This window comes from Littorina saxatilis, linkage group LG10, assembly GCF_037325665.1.
Source record: "Littorina saxatilis isolate snail1 linkage group LG10, US_GU_Lsax_2.0, whole genome shotgun sequence".
Taxonomy (NCBI): domain Eukaryota; kingdom Metazoa; phylum Mollusca; class Gastropoda; order Littorinimorpha; family Littorinidae; genus Littorina; species Littorina saxatilis.
In genome coordinates this window covers 6,105,659-6,122,714 of record NC_090254.1, presented here as the reverse complement: position 1 = coordinate 6,122,714, position 17,056 = coordinate 6,105,659, and the positions used below count along the sequence as shown (strand labels likewise).

Genomic DNA, 17,056 nt, shown 5'->3' with positions numbered 1-17,056 from the left:
CTGGAAAGAACAACAGAGAGTATTTCATTCCACAACACAGACTCATCAACAGCGTTAAATAATGATTTATTACCTCAAAAGCCTATGATTGTAACTCTCAATGGAAGCAAAGTCCGCCTCCTCCCTGGAACAGTCTCTGTTCGTCAACAGTGACCCAAAACGTCCAGAACCCCTTGTCGAATCCTTATGCGAAAGCCATCGCCGACGAAGGAAATGTGACGACTTGTCCTCAGCAAAATACGTGGCAGAGGAAAGGAATAACTTGTGGAAGTTCCCCTAGAGTGCCGAATATGATACTCGGTGAAAAACCATCATACTCTAGTAACTGTGTGTTAGGTCCTTCCCCTTCTGCCGCTGGGTGTCAAGTGTGTCGTCCTTGAGTCTCTGACAGACCACCTAGCCAAATACACGTGACTGACCTTGTCACCAAACCAGTCCAGCTATACACAGTTTTGCCTCCCCAAGCAGGAAAAAGACACGAGAAACTCAATCCCTGAAAATCCCGTGCGCGCTGTCAGCGAAAAAAACCGTCAGCCCTATGACAGCAGAAACCTGCACTGTGAAGCTCGTGCGTTTCAAAACATCCGTGCTCGGGAGCACTGTCAGCAAAAACTCTGCTGTGTCCAATATCACGCACAGGCGCTTTCTATCATACATTGACCCAGAACAGGCACTCCACTGAGTGACGCTTTCCTGGTCTCTGTCACCCGATTGTGACACACCTCCCCTCTTCAAGACGAAACCTCGGTTTCGCTCACAGTCATGTTCTCCTCTACCGCCCGAGAGAGAAAGTCAGCTCCAACATTGTTGGCGCCCGGAATGACGCGTACCGTGAATTGGTACGGTTGGAGAATCAACGCCCAGCGCATAAGTCTGGCGTTTGCCAACCTTGCAACCTGAAGATATTGCAGAGGTTGATGGTCTGTTTCCAGACAGAAAGGTCGTCCTCAAGAACGAGCAACCCCTCGTTTCACCCCTGATGACTGCAACCTTCTCTGTCTTCTTGTCTTTGTTCTTCTGGTCTTTGTTCTTCTCCCCGTAGGCTGTCCTCTCTATGTAGGCGCGCAGCAGGTTGGCGTGGTACAGGCGTGCTTTCCCGTGCATCATGATCCTGTAGTCGTTCTGGCCCGCTTTCGCTGTCACCTCAAAAGGTCCTTGCCACTGCAGTTGTAGCTTGTTGTGTTTGACAGGTAGAAGTAGCAACACCCGTTCTCCAATCTTGAAGCTGCGCGGCCGTGCCTTGCGGTCGAATCCTCGCGCGTAACGCTGTGCTGCTCTTCCCAGGTTCTCTTGAGCCAATTTGCAGGTCTCTTCAATCCTGTTCCTGAGTTCTACGATGTAGGTCGCTGTCGTCTGCACCTCCTCGTCAGCTTCTTCGTCCGTCCAAGCTTGACGCAGGATAGCCATGGGACCGCGTACCTGTCTGCCGTACAACAACTCAAATGGGGAAAAACCCAAGCTCTCCTGAGGAACCTCGCGGTATGCAAAAAGCAATGCTGGGATGTACCTGTCCCACGTGCGTGGTTTCTCCTGAGCTAGTTTCCTCAGCATGGTCTTCAAGGTGCCATTGAACCTCTCCACCAGTCCGTTGCACTGAGCATGGTAAGGAGTGGTGAAGTGCTGCTCCAGTGATAGCAGTCGTGCTGCCTCCGCCATCACTCCTCCCGTGAACTGCGTGCCTCTGTCGGTGAGTACCTCTGATGGAATTCCCAGCCGGGACCACATAGTAACCAGAGCCTCAGCTACTCGCGTGGCTTCAATCGATTTCAGAGGGATCGCCTCTGGGTATCGAGTAGCGTAGTCCACCATGGTCAAAATGTATCTGTTTCCGTCCTCAGACGCAGGCAAGATGGGCCCGATGATGTCCACTGCGACCCGACGAAAGGGTTCGTCGATGAGCGGCATCTTCTCTAAGGGGACCTTCCTCACCCTTCCTTTGGCAACCACCTTCTGGCACTTATCGCAGGACGCACAGAAACGTCGGACATCCGTGCAGATGCCTGGCCAGTAAAAGTGGCGCCAGACACGATCCGTGGTCTTCTTGGTACCAAGATGACCTCCCAGAATCGAGTCGTGTGCCGTTGCCATGACACCCTCGCGAAACTCGCGAGGCACGACAACCTGTTTGAATGTACCTTCTTGGTTGCTGAACTCACGGTAGAGCAACTTCTTGTCCCTGAGGAACTTTGACCTCCCATGCTTCCCGCTCAGCTTCACCTTCCCCGACTTCGCGTGCTCCCGAGGAGTAGCTAAGGTCGGGTCAGAATCCTGAGCCTTCGCGAGAAGCGCGGGGGTCACGTTCCCCAGGGCAGCTCGTGCAGCAGGTAGGGGTTTGAGAGGTTTGTCCTCTCGCTCCGCCTGTGCCCGCGTGAGCACTGAAATGACGTCGGGAGACCGATAAACGGGAACCTCCCTGGTGACGCCGTCCACAAACTGAACCCGGTTTCCAATGAGCAGGTCGCATGGAGGATCGTCCATGACGACGGCCACAATGGTCCCCGTGAACAACGGGGTTACGACCTTGATCACTGCCGTGTTCAAGTCGTAAGCGTGAGATGCCTCGGCCATTCTCACCCTGATGCTGTCTCCTGTGTAGGCCATAGCTGGAACTAGACTCGCCCGAACCACTATCATGTCTGCCCCTGTGTCCCGCAGACCTTCGCCCTTCACTCCGTTAACGTAGACGTTGCAGTGGGGCTGGAAATGTTTCCTGGAGCACGGAACGCAGAGTTGTGGGATGGTGCATGAGCTCGTGACGTCCCTGAACTCCTCACTGCCAACGAAGTGAACGCCCTTCTGGTCAGCCTGTCTCTTGTGGCAGTCCTTCTTCACGTGGCCCCGCTTGTTGCAGTAGTAACACTGGATGTCAGTTCTGGAACTCGATCCCTTGTGTCCCTGATCGTCCTTCCCGTCCTTGGGTCCTGAAGAACCCGAATTTCCCGTTTTTCCTGGCCGTGAGCCTGAAGATTTGCCGGAGATCGCCTGGGCGTCCTCGTGCACTCTGATCCAGTCGGCTGCCTCCTGAGTAGTCTTGGGCTGGTGCTCCTGCACGAAGGTCACCACCTCAGGTCGCAGGCTGGACATCAGTTGTTCCATGACTATGAGGTCGGCAAGGTCGTTGACGGTCCAGTCCTTTTCGGCCATCTCCACCCAGCGCCGCAGGTAGAGGTTAAGGCGTGCCACAAACTGATGACTCAGCTCGCCGCTCAGTCTCTTGCTGTTACGCAGACGTCGTCTGTAGGCTTCAGCAGTCAGGTTAAAGCGCTGGAGTAACGCCTTCTTAAGTGCCTGATAGTCTCTCGCCTCGTCGTCCTCCAAAGCGTTGTAGAGCTGCAATGCGCGTCCCTTTAAGCAGGTGCTAAGGCGGCTAGCCCACGTGGCCTCTTCCCACTTCTGGTCAGATGCAATGCGCTCAAACCGGCGTAAAAAGTCGTCGAGCTCGTCCTTGTCATCGTCGAACGTCGGCAGTCTCGTACGGTCGGCAACAAACGTCGGCGCGCTAGCCTGAGTGAGCGTACCCTTCTCGGCCTGTAGCCTAGCTAGCTCTAGCTGGTGATCGCGATCCGCCTGTTCCTTCCGGTCTAGTCTGTCACGTTCGTCTTTCTTTTCCTGTCTGTCAAGTTCGGCCTGTCGTTCCTGTCTCTCAAGCTCGTCTTTCTTATCCTGTCGGTCACGTTCGGCCTGTCGTTCTCTTTCTTGTCTGTCACGTTCGGCCTGTCGTTCGGCCTGTCGTTCTCTTTCTTGTCTGTCACGTTCTCTTTCTTGTCTGTCCAGTTCGTCCTTCTTTTCCTGTCTGTCTCGTTCGTCTTTCTCTTTCTTGTCCTGTCTGTCACGTTCGGCCTGTCGTTCTTGTCTGTCAAGCTCTTCTTTTCTCGTCTGTCGCTCTATGTCTTCCCTACGTTCCAGCTCCTTGCGTTTAAGCAAACTACGCGCTCTAACGCGTGCGTCACGCTCTGTCTGTTCCTCACTGCCAGGAGTCTCGAAAGTTATTCTCCTCGTCGGAGATCCCCCTGTAGCCATGGTTAGTTTTAGCAAAGCTTTATCACAAAAGTAAGTCTAACGCAGCTATAGCTAGAATACGCGGTGACGAAAGCGGTGGATACAAAAATCCAGCAACCGGAAAATGCAGAAGAAAAATCCAAACGGTGTAGAACAAATCGCGTAGCCTACTTTATGGCTGCTTTCTGCGGTGAAACAAAGTGTTTCCCACAGCCGTGGCCTACTTTATCGGCTGCTTTTTGCGGTGAAACAGAGTGTTTCCCACAGCCTTGGTTAGGACAGAAGTCCTCGGACCCTTCCCCCCCAAAATTCCAACAAAGTCAAAATATGGAGAAAAATCCAAGTAAAACAAGACGGTAGAAAATGTAACCTGTTACGGAATGCGAAACAACAATGTAGAGAAAACTGAGTAAAACGAATAACAAATCCGCTAACCCCGCTCAGCTCTCTGCAACGGAAAACTCTGAACGTACAACAACAAAGATTCACAAACAAAGGAAAGGGAGATAATCACAGTTAGCGCATACAATAACTCACAAATTACAATTTACATTTCCTGCAAGATGTGAATCGCTTAAGGTGTGGTATATGATCAAAACTATACAAAAAAGGGTAGCACCAAGCAGAAAATAAGTCGAGCACTGACGAGATTATCTGCTCTTAGTTCTCCTTAATTGGTGGGTCTTTATCAGTTGGAAATTAACTGAGTAAATCCCGGCTTGGCCCCCACGTGTCACGTTTCAATATATCACTCAAGGTGATTATGAACCGGTTAATTACTACTAATTAACTAACCACACCACGATCCACTCTCGCAGGCATACAATTAAATAGAGTCAACAAAAGTATAAGTTTCAGACGCCTGTTTATGTATAAACTCTCCACCTCCCTCGAGCCTTCACTCAAAATATGTTCCTTTTACGTTCTCAACACGTAAAAAACCAGTGTTCACTGACAAAATGCCAGTACTATGTAGAAAATTATAGTAACACGCTGAACCCGTGTAAATACAGTCGAAATGAGAATGTTCTGTTCGAAAAGCTCTAGTTCGTGCAGGTGTCACACACCCCACGTTGTCACTACTCCAATGAAATCATAGATACGAAAAGACAACGGTGGTCAACGGGGTGCGTACGACATGGTGCACTTAGCTTTATCTCTGCTGCTGCTGCTTAGCCGGTATGCTGGTTAGTCGGTTCGCTGGTTAGCCGGTCCGCTGGTTAGCCGGTTCGCTGGTTAGCCGGTCCGCTGGTTAGCCGGTCTCCTGGTTAGCCGGTCTCCTGGTTAGCGTAGCCTCAACAGTTCCCGCCAGAGTCAGCCGTGCCGATGTTACGGGAACGTAACGAACGAACGAAACGAACGAACGAAGGAAGGCTGCAAACAGAAAGCATCGGTGCACTAAACATGTCAGCTACCCCTCACCCACCACCTTAAAACATGTCATCTTTAAATATCTCATCGAGCACGTGGGCCTGCACAAAACTGACTTTTTACAACAACAAAACAGCCATTTTCCGTCCTTCTCTCCCTATCTGCAAAAACCATATACAGATTAGTATTTTAGCGTCACAGAGAGTAAATTATGCGCTAACCTGGAAAGAACAACAGAGAGTATTTCATTCCACAACACAGACTCATCAACAGCGTTAAATAATGATTTATTACCTCAAAAGCCTATGATTGTAACTCTCAATGGAAGCAAAGTCCGCCTCCTCCCTGGAACAGTCTCTGTTCGTCAACAGTGACCCAAAACGTCCAGAACCCCTTGTCGAATCCTTATGCGAAAGCCATCGCCGACGAAGGAAATGTGACGACTTGTCCTCAGCAAAATACGTGGCAGAGGAAAGGAATAACTTGTGGAAGTTCCCCTAGAGTGCCGAATATGATACTCGGTGAAAAACCATCATACTCTAGTAACTGTGTGTTAGGTCCTTCCCCTTCTGCCGCTGGGTGTCAAGTGTGTCGTCCTTGAGTCTCTGACAGACCACCTAGCCAAATACACGTGACTGACCTTGTCACCAAACCAGTCCAGCTATACACAGTTTTGCCTCCCCAAGCAGGAAAAAGACACGAGAAACTCAATCCCTGAAAATCCCGTGCGCGCTGTCAGCGAAAAAAACCGTCAGCCCTATGACAGCAGAAACCTGCACTGTGAAGCTCGTGCGTTTCAAAACATCCGTGCTCGGGAGCACTGTCAGCAAAAACTCTGCTGTGTCCAATATCACGCACAGGCGCTTTCTATCATACATTGACCCAGAACAGGCACTCCACTGAGTGACGCTTTCCTGGTCTCTGTCACCCGATTGTGACACATACATTAGGCAGCTATCCGTTAGAAGAACTACCAAGTTTCATTGACTTGCACCCAAAGAGTCAAGAACTGCGATTGTTTTTACGAATTAATTTCGTACTCGGACCCGGCTGGTCTTGACCTATTTTTGGATCTAAATTTAGATCAGGTAGATCACCACATCATGCACAAAAAGACACGTCACTTAGCAAAGTAATTAACTATGTCAGACATCATCATGAGTTTGTGTAAAACAAAATGGAAGCCGGAATCACTCAGTTGAATCGAACTCCGACCAAACACCACGTAATAACTAGGTTAATTTATGCACTCGCGTGAACAAGAAACTGTCGAGCTTCACAGATGTCGTCGTTGGGTAGTTTTGGGTTTGTTTTACTACCATATGAGGATTTTTGAACTGTAAATGCACTCAGCTGCAACAAAAACGCAAAACGAAGGCTGTGAACTGCACTGTGCCTTTAACATACCTCCAAAAAGGCTTGGTGTTGTTGCTGTCCAGACCCTCTTGGAGGACCTCATTGACGTAGGACCACTCAGCTCTGCGAAATGCCCTCTTGCATTCCTTCTGATGATGCCGGAAGTTGGTCCAGATGCCCGTTTTGCGGGCTTGGCGATGTAACCGCGTCTTTCGTCTGAGCATGTTCCTTATATGTCTGTTTTGCCAAGATGGGGTGTTCTTACGTCTGGCTGTTTTTGTGGTGATGCATTTGACGATGAGACGCTGTGGGGATGATTTAAAGGAGTCCCAGAGCTGCTCTGGGTTCTTTCCCTCCTCATATAGTGCAGCTATCCTCTAGGAGATGGTACGGCATCCATCACGCAGGTCATCCCTGCTTGTTTTTCAGAATTGAAGTACTTTTCTCGGTTTCTGCTTGTTGTAGTGTGGCTTGGTGTCACTGTCAACAACTACAATATCATGATCCGAGATTCCAGGCCCTGTTGTTGAGCTCTTTGCCAGGGATGAATTTGCTGTGAACACTAGATCGAGTGTATTACTCTCTCGTGTGGGTGTTTCCTGCATCTGGTTGAGCTGGTGTTTGACGAATTGTCAATCAACTCCTGCTGGATAGATCTGTCTGTAGGGTTGGTAACTGAGAGAGATGGCCAGTCGATATCGGGGCAGTTGAAGTCTCCACAGAGCATGATGTGCCTATGTTTGGTAGTTGAGAGCATGTTCGATGATAGGTCAAGTTTCTTTAAATCGTCGGAGTGACGGTGGGCCATGTAAAAACATCCAATGAATAACTCTTTACTGTCTTCAAGTTTGAGTTTCACCCATTCCAGTTCACAGTTTGTCACAAATTCAGGCTGTTCCACTGATGCAAGATCTTCGTGAACCAAAATGAAGACACCTCCTCCATGGGACCCACGGTCATTTAGATATGTTTTGTATTCACTAGGTAATGCCTCACTTGACCTGATGTAGTTCGATGTAGGGTTTTTACCGGGTTTTACTCCACGGAGCCAGGACTCAGTGCCACAGACAATGTCCGATTTAAAGTATTCCATTGCTCCCACGAGTTTCGATTTCTTGTCGATAACACTCCTGCAGTTTATGCTGCAGTTCCTTTTCTTGGGATGAGCATGAGTGGATGACAAACGTGTTGAGTCTCGTTGGCAGGAACCCTGAGAATTTTGCGAGGCGTTGAGTTGAGAGCTACTAGCCTTGAGGGGGCTAAATACAGTTGATTGTATCGAGTCAAGTGTAACTTTTGGATCCTGAATTGGTGTGTAGTAGTTTGAGTCAGTCTCATAACTGTGGAATGTGAATGAGCTCACATTAATGCTGTCACATATGCAGCATAGCCATTGAACGTTTGAACGATGTAGCAAGTCATAGTCTGAAGTACACATTTCCAAGCATGAACGATGGTGCCATATGTTGCAGCCATCACAGCAAACGCCATCACTGGACCACGTAACAGGCAGTTGACACTGGCCGCATGGAAATATGCTCGCATTCCCTGGACCTAGGTTTGTTTCAATGTCACCCGATAGAATCAACACCAGAATGCACAAAGATTGATTTTCCGTCTTGTTTACCTACACTGTGTATGGTGGTCTTTGTAGACCAGAGTTTCTCAGTGATATGAAGGTTGCACTGGTATGATCAACAACAAACTGGGATGATCCTGATGCATACACACGAATGTAGACACAAATGAATAATGACAACAACAATTAACACAGCGGCGGCCATTTTGAATCCTCGATGAGTTAAAAGGTGGTGGTGTTTGGGGCTGGATACCGGTACTTACTCCATTTTCACCATTACATGATAAAGAATTAGAGTTGATATAACCAAAACTGACTAATTTTGTGGACGTTAAGATCCAAAAAGTTCTAGAACACTAGTAAATTAACACTTTTGTTGCTTCCGATGATGGTGTTAAAAAAAACGCGACCTCTTCCTTCGCGCATGCGCTCCCACACACCTTTGATTACAGGAAACACTCTACATTGTTGACGCGATTTTTCCCTCCAGGGAACTTTAACAGAATGATATTGTTCCAGACAAGCTAGCCTCGGCCCCTATCTGTTCCTATCCACACGGCTTCGTCAGCCTGCATCCATTATGAACAGTTATCTAGTAGCTGGGTTAACAAAGAAAGGAAATTCTCCTAACCTCTTTACCTTTGGTAAAAAAAACATTTCGGTAGCTGTTTTAAATACCTATGCAAATTTGCCTCACACGAGTATTTGGTGAGCCTTTGTACTGGGTAATTGATGAGCGTCTGTACTGAGTAAGCAGTGAGCGTCTGTACTGAGTAATTGGTGAGCCTCTGTACTGAGTAATTGGTGAGCCTTTGTATTGAGTAATTGGTGATCCTTTGTATAAATGAGTAATTGGGGAGCCTTTGTTATGAGCAATTGGGAAGCCTTTGTACTGAGTAATTGGTGAGCCTTTGCAATGAGTAATTGGTGAGCCTTTGTTATGAGCAATTGGGGAGCCTTTGTTATGAGCAATTGGGGAGCCTTTGTACTGAGTAATTTGCGAGCCTTTGTAATGAGTCAGTGGTGAGCCTTTGTACTGACCCTATTGATCGCCACACTAAAATACGATATCGTTAATATTGCTATTCTCACATAGATATGGGGTTACTTACTTGCAAAATGTAAGTTTTTGTTTTGATGCGGTTGGTTTCTGACGGGAGTAGACAACATTTCTTCGCGCGTGCTTCTTGCGCATAACACTACTGCCGCCCTCTCGCGGCCGGATAACACAGCGGCATTCGTGCTCAACACGTCAAGTTTGATACTTTTTACTTGTAAATAAAACAAAAAACAAACTATCAACGCGAAAGAGTGATACAGTTCATTTCTTTAAGTTGTCTTTTCCCATTTGACTGCCGAAAGTCCTTTTCAAGTAAGGTAAACACGCTCGCGCTCGAGCGAAGAAAAGGACGTCTGCTCGATTTGAACCAGAACTACCACGGCCACGTGACGTGTGATTTGTTGTTGTAAATAAAAAGGATAATGAGCAACTTCCGTGGAAATATGGACCAATGATCGAAATCGGGCTGCGTGAGACTATATAATCACAACCCCTGAATTCCCCCATGTGTCTATCAGAATAGCAATGTAATCCCTGTCAAAGTGCGATTGATTATAGAAACACGAAAATACCAAGCATGCATCCTACAAAATCAGCGTATGGCTGTCTAACTGGCGGGTTAAACACGGCCATACACGTTAAAAACCCACTCCTGTAAATACACAGATGTGCTTGGGAGTTTCAGCCCATAAACAAAGACGAAGAAAGATGATAAAGTGGAATGTTATCAAGTTCTTGAACGTTTTTGAAGCTAGAGGATTGACACTTTACACGATGGGGTTTGATGACCTCCAGACATAATTTTTAAATCCTTGACTTATGCTCTTTCCAAATGTTTTACTTATAAAGATTATACTTGTAGTTTTAAGTCGGAACGTTAGTGAAATATTCAGATGTAGGTTGGCTTTTTACATTTAGTCAAGTTTTGACTAAATGTTTTAAAATAGAGGGAGAATCGAGACGAGGGTCGTGGTGTGTGTCTGTGCGTGTGTGTGTGTAGAGCGATTCAGACCAAACTATTGGACCGATCTTTATGAAATTTGACATGAGAGTTCCTGGGAATGATATCCCCGGGTACTTTTTTCTTTTTTTCAATAAATACCTTTGATGACGTCATATCCGGCTTTTTGTAAATGTTGAGGCGGCACTGTCACACCTTCATTTGTCAATCAAATTGATTGAAATTTTGGCCAAGCAATCTTCGAAGAAGGCTGGACTTCGGTATTGCATTTCAGCTTGGTGGCTTAAAAATTAATTAATGACTTTGGTCATTAAAAATCTGAAAATTGTAAAAGAAAACAAATAATTATAAAACGATCTAAATTTACGTTCATTTTATTCTTCATCATTTTCTGATTCCAAAAACATATAAATATGTTATAGTTGGATTAAAAACAAGCTCTGAAAATTAAAAATATAAAAATTATGATCAAAATTAAATTTTCGAAATCAATTTAAAAACACTTTCATCTTATTCCTTGTCGGTTCCTGATTCCAAAACCATATAGATATGATATGTTTGGATTCAAAACACGCTCAGAAAATTAAAACGAAGAGAGGCACAGAAAAGCGTGCTATGCAGCACAGCGAAACCGCTACCGCGCTAAACAGGCTCGTCACTTTCACTGCCTTTTGCACTAGCGGCGGACTACAGTCTTTGTGAAAAAATGCAGTGCGTTCAGTTTCATTCTGTGAGTTCGACAGCTTGACTAAATGTAGTATTTTCGCCTTACGCGACTTGTTGTGTTTGGTTTGATTCCGTTAGTTTTGTTTCGTGCGTTTGCTGAATGTTTGGTTTTTGTTGTGGTTCTGTTTGTTGTGTTTTGTTTTGGCAGTTGCCCTTTTTGGTTATTTTGAGAACCAAAAATTTGTATAATGCTTTCAGCTTTAAACCTAAAAGCTGGTGTATGTTATTTTCTTTTATGTTCCATATTAACGTATTATTTACCCTAAAAAATAACCTAAAACTGTTAAACTTTGATTTCAAGCCACACGTAAACACCATTTATTAATTGGGTATACTTAAAGGTCTCTCCCGCCCTCCCTCCATCTCCCTGTCTCTCCCTCCATCCCTCCATCTCCCTGTCTCTCCCTCCCTCCATCTCCCTGTCTCTCCCTCCATCTCCCTGTCTCTCCCCCCCTCCATCTCCCTGTCTCACCCTCCATCTCCCTATCTTTCCCTCCATCTCCCTGTCTTTCCCTCCATCCCTCCATCTCCCTGTCTCTCCCTCCCTCCCTCCATCTCCCTGTCTCACCCTCCATCTCCCTATCTTTCCCTCCATCTCCCTGTCTTTCCCTCCATCCCTCCATCTCCCTGTCTCTCCCTCCCTCCCTCCATCTCCCTGTCTCACCCTCCATCTCCCTATCTTTCCCTCCATCTCCCTATCTTTCCCTCCATCTCCCTGTCTTTCCCTCCATCCCTCCATCTCCCTGTCTCTCCCTCCATCCCTCCATCTCCCTGTCTCACCCTCCATCTCCCTATCTTTCCCTCCATCTCCCTGTCTCACCCTCCATCTCCCTGTCTCTCCCTCCATCCCTCCATCTCCCTGGTCTCACCCTCCATCTCCCTATCTTTCCCTCCATCCCTCCATCTCCCTGTCTCACCCTCCATCTCCCTATCTTTCCCTCCATCCCTCCATCTCCCTGTCTCTCCCTCCATCCCTCCATCTCCCTGTCTCTCCCTCCATCCCTCCATCTCCCTGGTCTCTCCCTCCATCCCTCCATCTCCCTCCATCTCTCCATCTCCCTGTCTCTCCCTCCATCCCTCCATCTCCCTGTCTCTCCCTCCCTATCTCTCCCTCCCTGTCTCTCCCTCCATCCCTCCATCTCCCTGTCTCTCCCTCCCTCCCTCCATCTCCCTGTCTCCCCCATCTCTCTCTCTCTGAATCTTAAGGCCTACTTAGGACGACCAAATGTCGCCCTAAAGGCCTCATTTTACAACACTTTCGATTTAGGGCAAATGTAATTACAAAATGTAGTTAATATTGCTTGAAAAACAACGGATATAGCACTGGTAGCCCTAAAAAAAAATTGTTACAATGGTCGCCCTATGTAAATATTATATTATTGTATTACGTCACTCCATTCAGTCACCTGCACAATCTATTCATCCTCCATTGATCGCCCTGAAGAATTAGCCTCCCGTGGGGGCGACAATTGTACATCACAATTTCACTGGATAGATTCGGATTTTTATTTTATCTAAACCTGCTGAAATGATATTTTCAATCACAACGGGATGAAATTGGAATTCTTAGTCATAAAACACTGATTATAACTTCAAATGGTTCCAATTGGAATTCTTAGTCATAAAACACTGATTATAACTTCAAATGGTTCAAATTGGAATTCCATTCTTATCCAACAGTTTCCTTGATACAATTAGATTTCTAATGTGTTCAGTTTTTGTATCAAACCCAGGAATCAGCAAGTTTGAACAAACGATTAATATTTATAGATGAACTTATTTTATCCTACAAACGTGAGAGAGACCACTCATGAAATAACAATATCGTTCAAACCACGCATGTGTATATCATGTAAATAAGTTCGGGTCAAACTAGTCTGACAGGGACCTCCTTTTTCACTGCTTATGATATGATGCTAAAGTTACTGAGACAAACGTCATAATGGAAAGACTTTTGCGCCTGCTGTTTGAAATGTTTCCCCTGAAAGAGTTTTTAGAACTAACACGCCACGCTACACTTTTTAAAGTGACGTTTCTTTGCTTTGACCTGAAACATTGCATGAGGCTTTGGAAAAGATTGATATTCCAAAAGAGTCCTCTTCAATGTGTACGCCTCGACAGCGGGAAAAAAAACATTATCCGATAAGTTTGGTTCATCTAATATTCATTGTTTGTTCGTCTGTCCCCTGTCAAGACCACTGGGTTGATGTACTTGTCAATATTCATTTTGTCCAAAATTAACCGTTCCATTAACCTTCGCCGGCGGTCGTGGGTCCGTGTGGACCCAGAAGGGTGTTTAATTGCAAATATCTCTAAAACAAGTTGGACTTTTTTTTAATGAGCTTTTAAGAATGCCGCAGGCACCTAAAAAGCGCTTATGTCCTAACATTTCAGCGAGAAGTAATTAAAACCAAAAAAAGTCATATTTAGACTACAAACATCGTGGGGCCTTGCGGACCAATGTTTCTCAAAGAAGGAAATGAGAAGCATGGGTCCGCACAGCCCCACGATGACTTCCGTATGTAGTCAATAACCCGGACGGGCGAAGGTTAATTAACCTTTCTTGTGTGTGTTTTTTTTTATTCTTAATTATGGAACGCTAGCACTAGTAGCAGTGTAGGAGTGCGTATGTTTGTGATAATGTATTATTGTGCAAAGTTGCTTTTTGTAGTGCGTGCGTGTGCCCATGCGTGTGTTTGTGATAATGTTTTATAGAGCAATGTGTTATTCATTGATAATGTTTATAGAGCAATGTGTTATTCATTGATAATGTTTATAGAGCAATGTGTTATTCATTGATAATGTTTATAGAGCAATGTGTTATTCATTGATAATGTTTTATAGAGCAATGTGTTATTCATTGATAATGTTTATAGAGCAATGTGTTATTCATTGATAATGTTTATAGAGCAATGTGTTATTCATTGATAATGTTTATAGAGCAATGTGTTATTCATTGATAATGTTTATAGAGCAATGTGTTATTCATTGATATGTGTGTGATTGCACGTTAAATGATGTTTTGTTGTCGTAGTATTTTGATTGTACAGCGCTTTGAGCAGGGTTAAACCCTTTGCATGAACCTCGGGAGGCTTTTTCCTCTGCAAAATACACACCTCGAGTGACTCTTTTTGGAATCGCTTCTGTTTTATTTGACAAGCAATTCCATACAGTGTGGATAATTTCAGCAAGAACCAAGGTTACCAGAATGAAAACTATATGCTGGAATATTTGTTGTGAAACAGCCCCACAAACATGTCATCTTTTGTTATACAGGCACATACACCGTTGTTCGGTCAAATGACACGAATGTTTACTAAAATTGCTATATCTTAATGGCGTTTTAACTTCTATTTCATGTATTTTCATAGCAAAGCTTTTCCTTGTGCTAAATAAACGTATTAGATTTGTTATAGCGAAGCTCGTTTTACTGTATGTGAAGCTGAACTCAAAGAAAGACACTGTGTGTGTGTGTGTGTGTGTGTGTGTGTTTGTGTGTGTGTGTGGGCGTGTCCGTGTGTGTGTGTGTGTGTGTGTGTGTGTGTGTGTGTGTGTGTGTGTGTGTGCGTGTGTGTGTGTGTGTGTGTGTGTGTCTGCATGTATGTCTCAGGGCCTAGCATTGTAAGCCGTTCGGCGTACTTTACGCCGAAATAACATCTCCAGTACGCGGAACTCGATTTGGTGTACGCCAAAATGCAAAAACCTGTTATTCCCAAACAGTAAACCCAAACAGTCCCAGCTTTCGTTTTGTGCGCCGTTCGGTTCAATTCTCAATCGGTTTGACAGTTTGTTTGAGCACGCACTTCCTCTGGCATCGCGCGAGCATGCTTTGTGCCGGTGTTTTTTGGCTCTAGACTTGAAATAATGTCTCGATGCGACATTGTTGAACGTGGTCAGCCATTCAGTGACAAAGAATCCAGGTATTCCTGGAAGTGGGAATGGCTGGATTTCGTTCCGAAGGCGGAAGGCAACGTCAGAAGAAGTAATATGCCGATACGGACTATGGACTATGGCATAGGGGGGGTCATTTTAGGTAAAACATCTCCAAATCCCCCCGAACCCCCACCAGGGGCTTTGCCCCTGGACACCACTGGAGGCCTCCTGCGGCCCCCAGACCCCCGCCTTTGTAAGCTGAACTCACCGGCCTTTTCCAATACTAGGCCCTGATGTCTGTCTCTCTGTCGGTCATTCAGTTGGTCTTGCTGACTGCCTGTGTTTGTGTTCGTCTGTATATTTAACAGTACAACTCTTAGCTCTGATTGTGTTTGAGAGGGGCTGAAGTTAAAAAAGCTACAGGATCCTTACAATGAACTACTTGCAAAGAAATAAGAAATAAAAAGCTCAGTTACAGCGTTCACTGACGAATTATAAACCTACGCCACCCATATAGAACGTTACTAAAAACGCAATAAATGTTTGATAACCTAACATTTGAAGTAACAAGTGTGGAGAGCTTTCTTTAACCTTCAGTTTAAAGTAATAGTCCTAAATGTTAATATGTAAAACACGCAGACTACCGTGTGAACTGAAAAGGAAACTTACATCGCTCCCGCAGACCATACCACACATAAAGGCACATTAAACAACAACCACCATCCTATTTAAGGCACTTAGTTACCTGGCACACATTCCTGATCAAGCATTTCTTTTACAGGGTTCACGTGACTGCCGCCCAAATAAGGAAACCCTAAATATCGACTTTATAAAAAAAAAACGTAAGTTAGCAGTTAAAAAATCGACATAAATTCAGAATTGGCACAGTTTGGCAAATTTTACATACAAAGAATCAATCTCCTATCCAGAACATTTTTTTTAGTTTTGCTTATCTTGAGTATTTTCTGTGTTATGCCATACGTACTGATGCAGGTGTCGATCGCATAATCGGTCGAAAACGGGAGGTACCAAGACAAAAAGCACTGCATTTCAACACAGAACCGGTGGATTGCTTTGGAACTTTCTGTATGTGTGTGTGTATGTGTGTGTGTGTGTGTGTATATGTGAGGATCTTTTAATGATACGTATACTAGGATCATTACTGATATAAACACAGATGTTATGTAATGTCCCGGGGAAAAAACTGTCACAGATTTTGTGACCAAACAAATCATAACTTCGCATGCATACCAACAAATGATCGTTACAACTACCGCCAACGTTTCATTTGATTGGGACCACAGGCGGACACTCGCTGGTCATTTTTACCAGGTACCAGAAGTTTTTGTCAGGTCGACTTTGGGGAAACCCTTATTTTGGCGACCGTCACATGATATCTGTTCAATAAAGCTTTGATCCGAAAAGTGTACCAGATCGCAAAATGGAGTGCCCTTAATGACGTAAAAAGTTTGAATGAAATGTCACGGGACTGAATGCTCTAGAAGGGGTACAGAAATGGATGCAATCAATGATTATTGTGCAGATTTTTTATAAAAGGGTTGTTGAACGTTGAAGCTTGAGTTTATTTTATTTTCAATGTAGACGCCCATTCTGAGCTGAAGTTGGGCACCGCGACAGTTACTGGGGAATGAAAGAAGGCTACTGTGCGTTTTGTGTAGGTGTGTGCACAGAGCAGGTAGCCCAGTGACAGCAGCCAACAGGGAGCATTTTAAAAATAGTACCACGCCCACGTAGACTGTGAAGCGTGTTGGCTGACACAACACACTAGATATTTACATTTCTTTCAGAGCTACACGCACGCCCCCTCTACGTAGTCAGTGTGGGCAGACGCTGTAATAGATGCACAGTCCATTTGAAGTATTATACCCATTGCGTCCAATACTGCGTGAATGCGCATCATGTCACGCAGGGTGTCGGTATTAGACAATTGCATTCCTGATTTCCATTTGGGGGGGTAAACAGGTTGGGGAAGGAAAGAAGGCTAGATGTGTGCAGAGAGAAGGTAGCCGAGTGACAGCAGTCTACATCAGGTACTTTGTTCGCATGCTTCGCCGGGACCTGCTCGACCCGGCTCGGTATACGGGTTTAGGCTAGCCAGGTCTTACTAATC

At 45.4% G+C, this 17,056-nt stretch overlaps 1 protein-coding gene across 1 annotated transcript in view; it reads right to left on the bottom strand.

Annotated features, from left to right (window-relative positions):
* Positions 1–17,056, bottom strand: part of LOC138978029 (uncharacterized) — a 135,675-nt gene that overhangs the window by 59,833 nt on the left and 58,786 nt on the right. The window lies entirely within an intron of this gene.